The 14,677-nt window shown below is 39.8% G+C and overlaps 1 long non-coding RNA gene across 1 annotated transcript in view; it reads left to right on the forward strand.

The window, feature by feature from the left end:
- Positions 1 to 2,177: 2,177 nt before the first annotated feature.
- LOC307184546 overlaps positions 2,178 to 14,677 on the forward strand; it is a 205,313-nt gene continuing 192,813 nt past the window's right edge. Inside the window, exon 1 of the long non-coding RNA XR_013827744.1 lies at positions 2,178 to 2,473. This is a non-coding gene — a long non-coding RNA (uncharacterized lncRNA). The remainder of the gene's footprint in view (positions 2,474 to 14,677) is intronic.

Raw genomic sequence — 14,677 nt, forward strand, 5'->3', positions numbered from 1 at the left:
AACCTTATGGGGCTTCCCTTGTGTGTTTTTTGTTGTTTTTCCCTTGCTGCTTTTAATATGCTTTCTTTGTATTTAATTTTTGACAGTTTGATTAATATGTGTCTTGGTGTATTTCTCCTTGGATTTATCCTGTATGGGACTCTCTGTGCTTCCTGGACTTGATTAACTATTTCCTTTCCCATATTAGGGAAGTTTTAAACTATAATCTCTTCAAATATTTTCTCAGTCCCTTTCTTTTTCTCTTCTTCTTCTGGAATAATTAGAATGATGGTGTGTTTAGTGTTGTCCCGGAGGTCTCTGAGACTGTCCTCAGTTCTTTTCATTCTTTTTTCTTTATTTTGCTCTGCAGTAGTTATTTCCACTATTTTATCTTCCAGGTCACTTATCCGTTCTTCTGCCTCAGTTATTCTGCTATTGATCACATCTAGAGTACTTTTAATTTCATTTATTGTGTTGTTCATTGTTGCTTGTTTCATCTTTAGTTCTTCTAGGTCCTTGTTAAATGTTTCTTGCATTTTGTCCAATCTATTTCCAAGATTTTGGATCATCCTTGCTATCATTATTCTGAATTCTTTTTCAGGTAGACTGCCTGTTTCCTCTTCATTTGTTAGGTCTGGTGCATTTTTATCTTGCTCCTTCATCTGCTGTGTGTTTTTCTGTCTTCTCATTTTGCTTACGTTACTGTGTTTGGGGTCTCCTTTTTGCAGGCTGCAGGTTCGTAGTTCCCGTTGTTTTTGATGTTTGTCTCCAGTGGCTAAGGTTGGTTCAGTGGGTTGTGTTGGCTTCCTGGTGGAGGGGACTAGTGCCTGTGTTGTGGTGGATGAGGCTGGATCTTGTTTCTCTAGTGGGCAGGTCCACGTCTGGTGGTGTGTTTTGGGGTGTCTGTGGACTTATTATGATTTTAGGCAGCCTCTCTGCTAATGGGTGGGGTTGTGTTCCTGTTTTGCTAGTTGTTTGGCATAGGTTGTCCAGCACTGTAGCTTGCTGGTCGTTGAGTGAAGCTGAGTCCTGGTGTTAAGATGGAAGTCTCTGGGAGATTTTCGCCGTTTGTTATTATGTGGAGCTGGGTGGTCTCTTGTTGACCATTGTCTTGAAGTTGGCTCTCCCACCTCAGAGGCAGAGCCCTGACTCCTGGCTGGAGCACCAAGAGCCTTTCATCCACACGGCTCAGAATAAAAGGGAGAAAAAGTAGAGAGACTTAGTAGAAGTATGAAGAAAGAAAGAAAGAAAGAAAGAAAGAAAGGAGGGAAGGAAGGAAGAAAGAAAGAAGAAAAGAACGAAAGAAGGAAAGAAAGGAGGGAGGGAGGGAGGAAGGAAGGAAGGAGGGAAGGAAGGAAAAAAGAAAGAAAGGAGATACAGTAAAATAAAATAAAGTATAATAAAGTTATTGAATTAAAAAATAATTATTTAGAAAAAAAAGGGACAGATAGAACCTTAAGAAAAATGTTGGACGCAAAACTATACAGACAAAATCTTACACAGAAGCATAGAGATACACACTCTCAAAAAGAGTTAAAGGGGAAAAAATCATAAATCTTGCTCTCAAAGTCCACCTCCTCAATTTGGTATGATTCGTTGTCTAAAGGAGGGAAGGAAGGAAGGAAAGAAAGAAAGAAAGAAAGATAGAAAGAAAGAAGGTAAAGTATAATAAAGTTATTAAAATTAATTATTAAGAAAACAAATTAAAAAAAAACAATGGACGGATAGAACCCTAGGACAAATTGTGGAAGCAAAGCTATACAGACAAGACCTCACACAGAAGCATACACATACACATTCACAAAAAGAGGAAAAGGGGAAAAAATCATAAATCTTGCTCTCGAAGTCCACCTCCTCAATTTGGGATGATTCGTTGTCTATTCATGTATTCCACAGATGCAGGGTACATCAAGTTGATTGTGGAGTTTTAATCCGCTGCTCCTGAGGCTGCTGGGAGAGATTTCCCTTTCTCTTCTTTGTTCTCACAGCTCCCAGGGGCTCAGCTTTGGATTTGGCCCTGCCTCTGCGTGTAGGTCGCTGGAGGGCGTCTGTTTTTTGCTCAGACAGGACGGGGTTAAAGGAGCCGCTGATTCGGGGGCTCTGGCGCACTCAGGCCGGGGGGGAGGGCGGGGCACGACGTGCGGGGCGGGCCTGCGGCGGCAGAGGCCGGCGTGACGTGACGTTGCACTAGCCTGAGGCGCGCCGTGCGTTCTCCCCGTTAAGTTGTCCCTGCATCCCGGGAACCTAGCAGTGGAGGGCTTCACAGGCTCCCCGGAAGAGGGGTGTGGATAGTGACCTGTGCTCCCACACAGGCCCCTTGGTGGCGGCAGCAGCAGCCTTAGCGTCTCCCGCACGTCTCTGGGGTCCGCGCTTTTAGCCGCGGCTCCCGCATGTCTCTGGGGTTCGCGCTTTTAGCTGCAGCTCGTGCCCATCTCTGGAGTTCCTTTAAGCAGCGCTCTTAAACCCCTCTCCTCGCGCACCAGGAAACAAAGAGGTAAGAAAAAGTCTCTTGCCTCTTAAGCAGGTGCACTTTTTCTCGGACTCCCTCCCTGCTAGCCGGGGCGCACTAACCCCTTCAGGCTATGTTCAAGCCGCCAACCCCAGTCCTCTCCCTGCGCTCCGACTGAAACCCGAGCCTCAGCTCGCAGCCCTGCCCGCCCCGGCGGATGAGCAGACAAGCCTCTCGGGCTGGTGAGTGCCGGTCGGCACCGATCCTCTGTGCGGGAATCTCTCCGCTTTGCACTCCGCATCCCTGTTGCTGTGCTCTCCTCTGCAGCTCCGAAGCTTTCCCCCTCCGCCACCCGCAGTCTCCGCCCACGAAGGGGCTTCCTAGTGTGTGGAAACTTTTCCTCCTTCACAGCTCCCTCCCACTGGTGCAGGTGCCGTCCCTATTCTTTTGTCTCTGTTTTTTCTTTTTTTCTTTTGCCCTACCCAGGTACGTGGGGAGTTTCTTGCCTTTTGGGAGGTCTGAGGTCTTCTGCCAGCCTTCAGTAGGTGTTCTGTAGGAGTTGTTCCACGTGTAGATGTATTTCTGGTGTATCTGTGGGGAGGAAGGTGATCTCCGCATCTTACTCTTCCGCCATCTTCCCAGCACCCCTTTACTGTATTTTAGATATACAAAGTTGAGTTACTCAGAATTCTTAGTGCATGCCTCACTTTTATTATTGACTTATCATGGCCCACTTTTATTTGCTTTATAATTAGGTTAGTTATTTATAATATATTAACATACATAAAACGACCATCTGACGTGAAAATTAGAAAATTAACCATAACTTCTATATGTTTTTTATTAATCTCCAAGCCTGTCTTTTTCTCCTCTTGATATAACCACTTTCCTAGGCTTATGTTTACCATATATGCCTAAACAATATATTGCTTAATTTTCGTATTAAATTTTTTTTTCCAGAGCCTTGTCCTCTTGAAAGTATGCCATCTATAGTCCTCTGGGACTCATTTCACTTAGCATTATTCTAATATTTTTATTTTCACATGAGTTGGAGGTCACCTGTTCTCACTACTGCATAATATTTCACTGTGATTTACCATAACTTAGATATTCACCTGTTATGAACATTTAATGTGTTTGTGTTTTTTAATATAATGAACAATTCTGCTGTGAAAATTTTTTTTTTTTGCGGTACGCGGGCCTCTCACTGTTGTGGCCTCTCCCGTTGCGGAGCACAGGCTCTGGACGCGCAGGCTCAGTGGCCATGGCTTACGGGCCTAGCCGCTCCGCGGCATGTGGGATCTTCCCGGACCGGGGCACAAACTCGTGTCCCCTGTATTGGCAGGTGGACTCTCAACCACTGCGCCACCAGGGAAGACCCTGTGAAAATTCTTGATCTCTTACCTTCTATATATTTACAAGATCTTCATTGGTTATATTCAGAGAAGTAAAATTTCTGGATTTATAGTGTGTAAATGTTCATATTTAAAAAAATATGACTCTGTATTTGGCAGGCCAGGTGGGTGTGTCTTCTACTGGGTTCCTAAGTGTACGCGTGTTGGGTCACTGGGCTGGTCCCTGTGTGGGCAGGCTGGTCTCTGGACCACAGTAGAGCAGGGCTGGAGCCAGGATACAGAGCTGCTTCAGGGACAGCAGTTGGGTCCTAGGCCAGCAGGCTTGTTACCAGTGGTACAGATGGGTGTGGTTCCTCCTAGGTCCCTTGAAAGAAGGGACTGGTAGTAGGACTGTGGACAAGTGAGGCTAGAGCCGAGTCTGCGGCAGGGTGGGCCTGTTTCTGGTCTCTGGCTAGGGCCAGAGTCACTGGGTCTGTTGCCTGTGTGTGGACCTGTCTTCTTCAGGTGACCCTCTTTAGTTGTGGGCTCCATCAGGGTTTCACAACCTCTTATTTGGGTCCCAAAGCTCCCATAAAGGCACTTTTGTCCATGGGATACCTGCCAAATATTTGTTCCTGTGGTAGGATGTGTGCTGGGTCCTCCTATTCTGCCATGTTGCTGACATTACTCCATAAGAAATCTTACTGACTCCCATACTCTCTAATAATTGTTTTGTTAGATTTCTTGATTTTTGCTTACTGAGTAGATACAAAATGGTACCTTACTCTGGCTTAGATTTGCAATCTGTGATTATTAATGAGATTGGGCAACTCTTCAGTTCATTGACCATATGTGTTTCCTCTTCTATGGAATCCCTATTCATGTCCTTTGTCTGCTTTTTGCTCATGGGGATATTTTCACTTTTCTTTTGTTTGAGTTTTTTTTTTTTAATTTTTATTGGAGTATAGTTGATTTACAATGTAGTGTTAGTTTCAGGTGTACAGCAAAGTGAATCAGTTATACATATACATATATCCACTCTTTTTTAGATTCTTCTCCCATATAGGCTATTACAGAGTATAGTGTTTGAGTTTTAATATGTATTTTTGACACTAGTATTTGAGTTTTACGTTTGAAAATGTTTTTTTCCCCAATGTATAGCTAATATTTTCACTTTCTTAAGACGTCATTCGATAAAAAATTCTTATTTTAAGATCATCCTTATAAGATATGGAATTTATTTTTACAAAGGGATAATTTGTCTGGCTCATTGGGTGGAAATCATCTATCACTTGAATGTTAGAGGGTTGTGAACGACCAGTATATCTTTCTCTGCAACATTCACTTTCATTCTGATGTTTCCAAAAATGGGTATAAACGAACCCATAAATCTTCTCAAGTACTTATTGCTAAGCTGGTTGAACAGAAGGGTAACATTCCAACCATCTCAGGTCCATTGTTTATTCCTATCCAAGAAAAGGAGAAATTTTACTCTTTGTTAAGGCTTGCATCAAAACAGGCAGACCTTCAGCATACATGCTTAATAGGCACTGGTGGGTGGAATAATTGTGCTGCTTTTAGTGTATTTCTCAGTCAGGTCTGTAGATGGTTTGCAAAGGCAGCTAAGTCCATGTTGGCTACAAATAACGAGTATGAGTTTTATGCCTGGAATACAAATGTAGTGCTTGATAAGCTGCCCCAAATTCCATTCCTATTTATGTGAACTGCATTCAGCACCAAGGCAAAGAACTGTGGAGGAGCTAAATGCTTAGACTCACGTGGATTGTGCACTGACAATTGTCTACTCCCGTCTCACTTCATGGACTCATATGGGCTCTGAAAATGCTAATTGTAACAACTCTGACAATAGTTTTTATTTCATAGACCTAGGTCCTGGTTTTACCCTTAGAAGACTGGAGAAATTTACTAAAGAACAAAAAAGATGGATACTCTTACTATACAGGGAATAGTGCAAAAAAGCAACAAAATTATTGTGAATCCTAAGCCTAAAGAGGAAATTCAAATAATGTGTACCTTATAGACTCTCCTTCTGGAATGTCTTCATTTGGAATTCAAGAAGAATGTCTTGGTTTACAAGTATGCTTTCGTTTTATTATTAGAACAGGAATTTTGGGAAGAACGGAAAAAAGGAAAAATAAAGCAGAACAGGCAAATTAAATTGGAGGGAGAGAAATGTATTCTTAGAAGTATGATTGAAATCTCAGAGGTCTGACCAGCTAGATATGACAAATTGAAAAAAGTAAGCTCCAATTTAATTGTTCTTGAAAGTAGAACTATAAAAGAGAGAATTTTTTCAGTCATTCTGGGATTAGATAGGATGATTGGGGCCTAAAGAAATATAGCTGTAGCACAGTAACACGATCACTGAGAGTGTATTAAAATTATTACACTAAGGGATCCCAGATCCAACAGACTCTTGAAAGATGTCCTCTTAAAGTTTTTAATAGGGAGTCCTTAATGAGAACTAACCATATGGGAAAAGAATACTTGGACAGGTTTGAAAGGGAATTACTGAAAAATCAGCCTAAAATAAAAAAGAGAAGTACTGAGAAGATGATGATTATTGTACGTGGGGGTAAAGATGTTGCCTTTCTCCCAGGGGAAATAAACTTATTAAATAAGGGCTTGAAGGGAAAGTACCTGAGAGCTAATATACCTTGAAAAGGAAAGATAATAATAGATCTAATCCAGGCTAGTTTGGACACCTGTATGATGAGACAGTGATTAGAATGATTTAACTGAGGAAGTGAGGGTGGACAAGATTTGTTTGAACAGGGGATGTTCATGGCAGCACCAGAACTCACTGCGTATATTTCTCTCATGACAGGTTGCCTTACAAGACAAAAGCTGGAGAAAATTATGTCAGAAAAGCAGACAATTGGGCTGAATAATAGAGACAAATGAAAAGCAAAGCAGATACTCAGATCTTGTGAATGGCCATACATGTGGTAGAGGAGAAGAATCAATTTAAGAAGCAGGCTGAGCTAGTTTGAGCCTCCTGGGAGTAGGAGGAAAGCAGATAGAAAGAAAAACATTAGAGCCTTCCTCCCTGCTGCAGAAAAATACATAGCAGAAAAAGGTGTTGCTTGAAGTCTAGACTCTTCAAAAGTGAGGAAAGAGAGGGCCTGTGGATGGTGATTCTCCAGCAGAAACTGAGTTGGAGTCATATGGAAAGCTTCCTTACCCGGCAAGTCTCAAAGGCCTAGGACATTCCAGAGCAAGTGGCAATAGTCCCTGTGGAACAGGTCTGCCTGCTGGACATCCTTAAATGCAGCCCTGGGATGGGGGCAGAAAATTGAGACTCAAAGGTAACTGAAATTACAAAGTTTTTGATATACTGAATGGGACTGAAAGAACTTCAGTAAGACCTGGTGACTGGGTCTGTGACCACTGCAGATTTCAAAGCTTTGCCAGAAGTTTCCCTCACTCTCTGATTAAGGATAGAGAATGCAAAAGTGGATACCCCTCCCCTCCATCCTTGTTAAAAGTAATTAATCTCCTTATGGCAAACTTCACAATTCACTGGTTTTGGACCATGGACAAGTGACAGACGAGCTGGGAGTCTGGCGTAACAGAAATTAAATTTTTCTGCATTTACTCTGCTTTCCTCAGATAGCACTGAGCATCTTTAGGACCACTTCTTACTGGTTTCTGGGAACACTATTTTTGAATTACTTTCCTGGGATAATCACTTTGGAGCTAGGATTAGGTTGTTTTTAAACCGGCATTCTAATAATTTTATATGTCCTATTAAGTCTTTGTACTTTCTTAGTACTGGGGCTCATGGGCAAAAGAATTTAACTTTTTTTTTTTTTTTTTTTTTTTTTTTTTTTTTTGCGGTACACGGGCCTCTCACTGCTGTGGCCTCTCCCACTGCGGAGCACAGGCTCCGGACGCACAGGCTCAGCGGCCATGGCTCACGGGACCAGCCGCTCCGCGGCATGTGGGATCCTCCTGGACCGGGGCACGGACCCGTGTCCCCTGCATCGGCAGGCGGACTCTCAACCACTGCGCCACCAGGGAAGCCCAGAATTTAACTTTTGATGTCTTGAAGGGATCATATTCATTCCCGCGGAATACAACTCAGACTACAACTCAACTAGTCAGGCCGTTTCTAGAGAATACAGGAAGCTCTTGAGGAAAATTGATTCTAATATTTTTTATTGATTGATTGATTTTAGTTAAAAGTGGGATGACAAAACTGAGGCCTTAATTTCCTCCTGAGAACTTCACAATGAGAGTATTTACATTCAAATTTGGGTCATCTTTATGTTATTGACACTGTATTATTGGAGAATAGTGATTCTTCTACTTGATTTCATTGTGGAACCTCTACTGTGCTATGATGGACAGTGGAACTGGACCCAAGTTAGAATGGGAAACAAAATAGGGAGTACATTTTAGCCTAAGGTACAATAGGACTTAGGAATGTTTACTGAATGTAGTATTCTTACCCGATTTATATTCCTCATGAGGGAAAGCCAAATTGGCCACAGCAGAGCAATGGTTGGTATTACGGACAAGGGAGAGGACTGTCCTGAAGCTCATCTCCTTCCCTGAGGGATGAGGCAAACCCCTCATCCATCATTTCCTTGATTGTTAAACCAAATAGGTGAAAAGAACAGAAAACAGAGGAATGTATATACATGTGTGAGATGGTTATTCCCTACGCCTTATATTTCTATAAAGGGGAAATAATATGTATTCTAATCCCCAGGAGGGAAAATAAGGGATCATTTCTTTCCCCACACCCTTACTCCTAACCAAGGTTCAAGTGGTGACCCGTGGAAGTGATGAATTAGGGAAAAGGTACTGAGCAGGACCAGTTTTCCTCCTTCTGGGTTTTCCTTCTTTTGGAGGCTGGGTTTTCCTTCTTTTGGAGGCAGCCTGAAGCACACATTAGAGTTTATCAGGGCAGATTGTGTCCCTGAGGCAGAGAGGTCCGCCATTTTGGATGGAGTTAAGTTCAAAGGTGAAGGTGAATGTGTTGGAAGTCCATTTGGTCACTGATACAAACCATGTTCTTCAGTTCAGTGTTATCAATAATAAAGTTGAATTTTTATATTTGTTTCCCTGACTCCCTAGTCTATGTTTCAACTCAGGGAGACTGCAGACACAAGAGTGATTCTTATCCTCAAACTCTAACAGTTATAGAGAAGCACCAGTTGATGCAGGAGGAGTAGTGGGTGTGATAGGGTACAGTGAGCTGGGAAAGACTTTCACTGAGCTTCAGGCATTCAGTGACAAGAAAGATTTGGGTCATCAAAAGCAGAATAAAAATGGTGACTTGTGACTTATGACAGCTTTTCTGATGCAGGGAATATGATCTCAAATGCCCACAAGGACCAGGTAGTTGAAAAGAAAGAGTAACACAGTGCTGGATACTTGTGTTCATTGTGAAGTGGTAGTGATAAGTGGGGTGGGGGAGGGTGTGAACTGGAGAGCACATGTCCCCCTCCTCCAAAAAAAGGGAAAGTTGTCATGTGCACCATCAGGCTGTAGCTGTGGAGGAATTATTGGATCTTCCTATTTCTAAGAGAAAGCAGAAATAAGTATTTCTCCAGAAGATGTCCCAGTTTTAAATGTTGGCTTACATTTAGGTGAGAAAACTGTTTCTTGGACAATTAAAACAGGTCTACAGACTGGATGTGGTTTGAGCATTGTTGTAATGGAGTTGATATTTCTCTCAGCATGTTGGGGACCTGCCCCCTAATGCACTTAGATTTGAGGTTTTTTATCACGAATTTACTTCATCCCGATTGGCTAAGGCAGTTTTCTCTGTTTGCTCTATTTAAACTTCTGCACTACCTCTTTTAATGCCACTGATTTAAAAGTCTATCATATACTGCCCTAGACCAAAAGTAGAGTTTGTGACTCCAGTATTCATGGGGCTTGATTAGATCCAAAGAAGCACATATGGTGAAATGTGCCATCTCAACATTTTGTCAATTATGCCAGCACCCTTGTGCCAGGGAAAGTGATTTCTCCCTCCGAAAGACATTTGAGCCAGAAAGAAGTTCTTTGATTTCTTGTTTTATGTGACATTCTGTCTGCATTTAGCAGGCTTCCAGATGTTCATGAATTTTATATTCAACTTATATAGTCATTTATGTTTCCCACCAGAAAGCAGAATGGTTTATGTTCCAGAAACTCAATCAAAAATCATTTCTTCTAACTTGAACTTGAAACGACTAAATATTTCATGGTGTAACTTCTAATTATAAATGTTCTGTGAGTTTAGAGAACTTTTTTTTTGTTTTTACATGTTTATTAGAGTATAATTGCTTTACAGTGGTGGTTAGTTTCTGCTTTATAACAAAGTGAATCAACTATACATATACATATATCCCCATATCTCCTCCCTCTTGTGTCTCCCCCCCACCCTCCCTATCTCACCCCTCTAGGTGGTCACAAAGCACCTAGCTGACCTCCCTGTGCTATGTGGCTGCTTCCCACTAGCTATCTGTTTTACATTTGGTAGTGTATATATGTCCATGCCACTCTCTCACTTTGTCCCAGCTTACCCTTCCCGCTCCCCGTGTCCTCAAGTCCATCCTCTAGTGGGTCTGCGTCTTTATTCCCATCCTGCCCCTAGGTTCTTCATGACAATTTTTTTTTTTTAGATTCCATATATATATGTGTTAGCATACGGTACTTGTTTTTGTCTTTCTGAGTTACTTCACTCTATATGACAGACTCTAGGTCGATCCACCTCACTGCAAATCACTCAATTTTGTTACTTTTTATGGCTGAGTAATATTCCATTGTATATATGTGCCACAACTTCTTTATGCATTAATCTGTCGATGGACACTTAGGTTGCTTCCATGTCCTGGCTATTGTAAATAGAGCTGCAATGAACGTTGTGGTACATGACTCTTTTCGAATTATGGTTTTCTCAGGGTATACACCCAGTAGTGGGCTTGCTGGGTCATATGGTAGTTCTATTTTTAGTTTTTTAAGGAACCTCCATACTGTTCTCCATAGTGGCTGTATCAATTTACATTCCCACCAACAGTGCAAGAGGGTTCCCTTTTCTACACATCCTCTCCAGCATTTATTGTTTGTAGATATTTTGATGATGGCCATTCTGACCGGTGTGAGGTGATACCTCATTCTAGTTTTGATTTGCATTTCTCTAATGATTAGTGATGTTGAGCATCCTTTCATGTGTTTGTTGGCAATCTGTATATCTTCTTTGGAGAAATGTCTGTTTAGGTCTTCGGCCCATTTTTGGATTGGGTTTTTTTTTTTTTTTTTTTTTGATACTGAGCTGCATGAGCTGCTTGTAAATTTTGGAGATTAATCCTTTGTCAGTTGCTTTGTTTGAAAATATTTTCTCCCATTCTGAGGGTTGTCTTTTCGTCTTGTTTATGGTTTCCTTTGCTGTGCAAAAGCTTTGAAGTTTCATTAGGTCCCATTTGTTTAGTTTTGGTTTTATTTCCATTTCTCTAGGAGGTGGGTCAAAAAGGATCTTGTGATTTATGTCATAGAGTGTTCTGCCTATGTTTTCCTCTAAGAGTTTTACAGTGTTCGGCCTTACATTTAAGTCTTTAATACATTTTGAGTTTATTTTTGTGTATGGTGTAAGGAGTGTTCTAATTTCATTTTTTACATGTAGCTGTCCTGTTTTACCAGAACCACTTATTGAAGAGGCTGTCTTTTCTCCATTGTATATTCTTGCTTCCTTTATCAAAAATATGGTGACCATATGTGCGTGGGTTTATCTGTGGGCTTTCTATCCTGTTCCATTGATCTATATTTCTGTTTTTGTGCCAGTACCATACTGTCTTGATTACTTTAGCTTTGTAATATAGTCTGAAGTCAGGGAGCCTGATTCCTCCAGCTCCATTTTTCTTTCTCAAAATTGCTTTGGCTATTCAGGGTCTTTTGTGTTTCCATACAAATTGTGACATTTTTTTGTTCTACTTCTGCAAAAAATGTCATTGGTAGTTTGATAGGGATTGCATGGAATCTGTAGATTGCTTTGGGTAGTATAGTCATTTTCACAATGTTGATTCTTCTGATCCAGGAACATCATATATCTCTCCATCTATTTGTATCATCTTTAATTTCTTTCATCAGTGTCTTATAGTTTTCTGCATACAGGTCTTTTGTGTCCTTAGGTAGATTTGTTCCTAGGTATTGTATTCTTTTTGTTGCAATTGTAAATGGAAGTGTTTCTTCATTTTTCTTTCAGATTTTTCATCATTAGTGTTTAGGAATGCCAGAGATTTCTGTGCATTAATTTTGTATCCTGCTACTTTATCGAATTCATTTATTAGCTCTAGTATTTTTCTGGTAGCATCTTTAGGATTCTGTATGTATAGTATCATGTCATCTGCAAACAGTGACAGCTTTACTTCTTTTCCAATTTGGATTCCTTTTATTTCTTTTTCTTCTCTGATTGCTGTGGCTAAAACTTCCAAAACTATGTTGAGTAATAGTGGTGAGAGTGGGCAACCTTGTCTTGTTCCTGATCTTAGTGGAAATGCTTTCAGTTTTTCACCATGGAGGATGATGTTGGCTGTGGGTTTGTCATATATGGCCTTTATTATGTTGAGGAAAGTTCCCTCTATGCCTACTTTCTGGGTTTTTATCATAAATGGGTGTTGAATTTTGTCAAAAGCTTTCTCTGCATCTATTGAGATGATCATATGGTTTTTCTTCTTCAATTTGTTAATATGGTGTATCCCATTGATTGATTTGTGTATATCGAAGAATCCTTGCATTCCTGGGATAAACCCCACTTGATCATGATGTATGATCCTTTTAATATGCTGTTGGTTTCTGTTTGCTAGTATTTTGTTGAGGATTTTTGCATCTATTTTCATCAATGATATTGGCCTGTAGTTTTTTTTCTTTGTGACATCTTTCTCTGTTTTTGGTATCAGGGTGATGGTGGCCTCTTAGAATGAGTTTGAGAGTGTTTCTCCCTCTCCCGTATTCTGGAAGAGTTTGAGAAGGATAGGTGTTAGCTCTTCTCTAAATGTTTGATGCAATTTGCCTGTGAAGCCATCTGGTCCTTGGCTTTTGTTTGTTGGAAGATTTTTAATCACATTCTCAATTTCTGTGCCTGTGTTTGGTCTGTTTATATTTTCTATTTCTACCTGGTTCGGTCTTGGAAGGTTGTGCTTTTTTATGAATTTGTCCGTTTCTTCCAGGTTGTCCATTTTATTAGCCTAGAGTTGCTTGTAGTAATCTCTCATGATCTTTTGTATTTCTGCAGTGTCAGTTGTTACTTCTCCTTTTTCATCTCTAATTCTATTGATTTGAGTCTTCTTCCTTTTTTCTTGATGAGTCTGGCTAATGTTTATCAATTTTGTATATCCTTTCAAAGAACCAGCTTTTAATTTTATTGATGTTTCCTATTGTTTCCTTCATTTATTTGAGATTAGAGGACTTTGATTTTTATCTTGGTAAGTCCGAATTTTATCCACATTCATTGAACAAACATTTGAAAATATTTCCTTCACTTTGGAGCTGCTTAGATCTTTTATTTCTTTTCATTGATAGGATTCTTCTGCTAAACTCCTAAAATTTTAATTGTAACTTTTAATCTCATTTAAAAAAATCATATTTGTTCTGCATTATAATTGTATATTTTGTTTTTCACTAGGCTGTGAGATTCTTGAGAGGCCCTTGCAATGTTTAGAACTGAACTTTCTTATACTAGGTGCTCTAGAAATTTACTTCATTAGTATTAATTCACTCTCCCTTGAAATTCATAGAAAGGATAGCTATAGATCAATTATTTAACTGATTTCCCTTTTTAAGATCCATGGGCTCTCACCATCATTCATGATTTAGCAGTGGAGGAATTTCTTCCTTTACCTATAAAACCTGAATTGCCAAGCTTGTTCTAAAAAGGTATCAGTTTAGTCTGAAGTCAAGGTGAATTAAGGCAGGGAAGCAGCCAGATTTATGACAATCCATTGAAGCATAGGAAGTTCCATTTAAAATCAGTTTTTATATAAATATATAGCAGTTATAGGATATGAAAATCAAGAATTGTGTGTACATTATTTATTAAGTTTGGATACATAAAATCATAACTTTGGGAGGCATCATAGTGATAGTTTACTTCAATTTTGTTCCCAACTTGATTTTATAATATTCTTTACAGAGAGCACTAACCTTCCAGAGATGAAGAACAATCTTATAATACAGGCTGTTTTTCTTTGAAGAGGGTGACAAGCAAATTTTTCCTTATATGAAACCAAATCTACCTTTTTACACTTTTGTTCATTAGTTCTAATTCTTCAAAACTGGGACAACACAAAATAAATTTTATTCTACTCCACACAAACTTTCAATATGTCTTCCCTTGATGTTTTCTCCTCCTTTTCTGCCTCCTCCTCCTTATTCTTCTTTTAAAATGGCTTTATTGAGTTATAGTTTACATACCATAAAATTTATCCACTCTTAAGTATGCATGACAATAAGTTTTGGTATATTCATTAGAGCTGTGTAATCATCATCACAATCCAGTTTTAGAATATTTCTATACTACGAAAAGTTCCCTGTGCTTGTTTGTAGTCAGTTCCCAGCCCTGAGCAATCACTGATGTACTTTCTCTTTACATAGATTTGCCTTTCAAGAAATTTCATACAAATATTACCATGCGATATGTAGTTTTTTGTGTCTGGCTTCTTTCAATTAGAATAATATTTTTGAGATTCATTCATGTTGTAGTATGTATTCATAGTTTTTTCCTTCTTAATGATGAATAGTATTCCATTGTATAGATACTTGACATTCCTTTCATCTATTCACTTATTGATGGACATTTGGATTACTTCCACTTTTTGGTTATTTTGTATAATACTTCTATGATCATTCACGTACAAGTCTGTGTGGACATGTATTTTCATTTCTCTTGGGTATATATCTT

Source organism: Stenella coeruleoalba (assembly GCF_951394435.1).
Source record: "Stenella coeruleoalba genome assembly, chromosome: 3".
In the NCBI taxonomy this organism is placed as follows: Eukaryota; Metazoa; Chordata; class Mammalia; order Artiodactyla; family Delphinidae; genus Stenella; species Stenella coeruleoalba.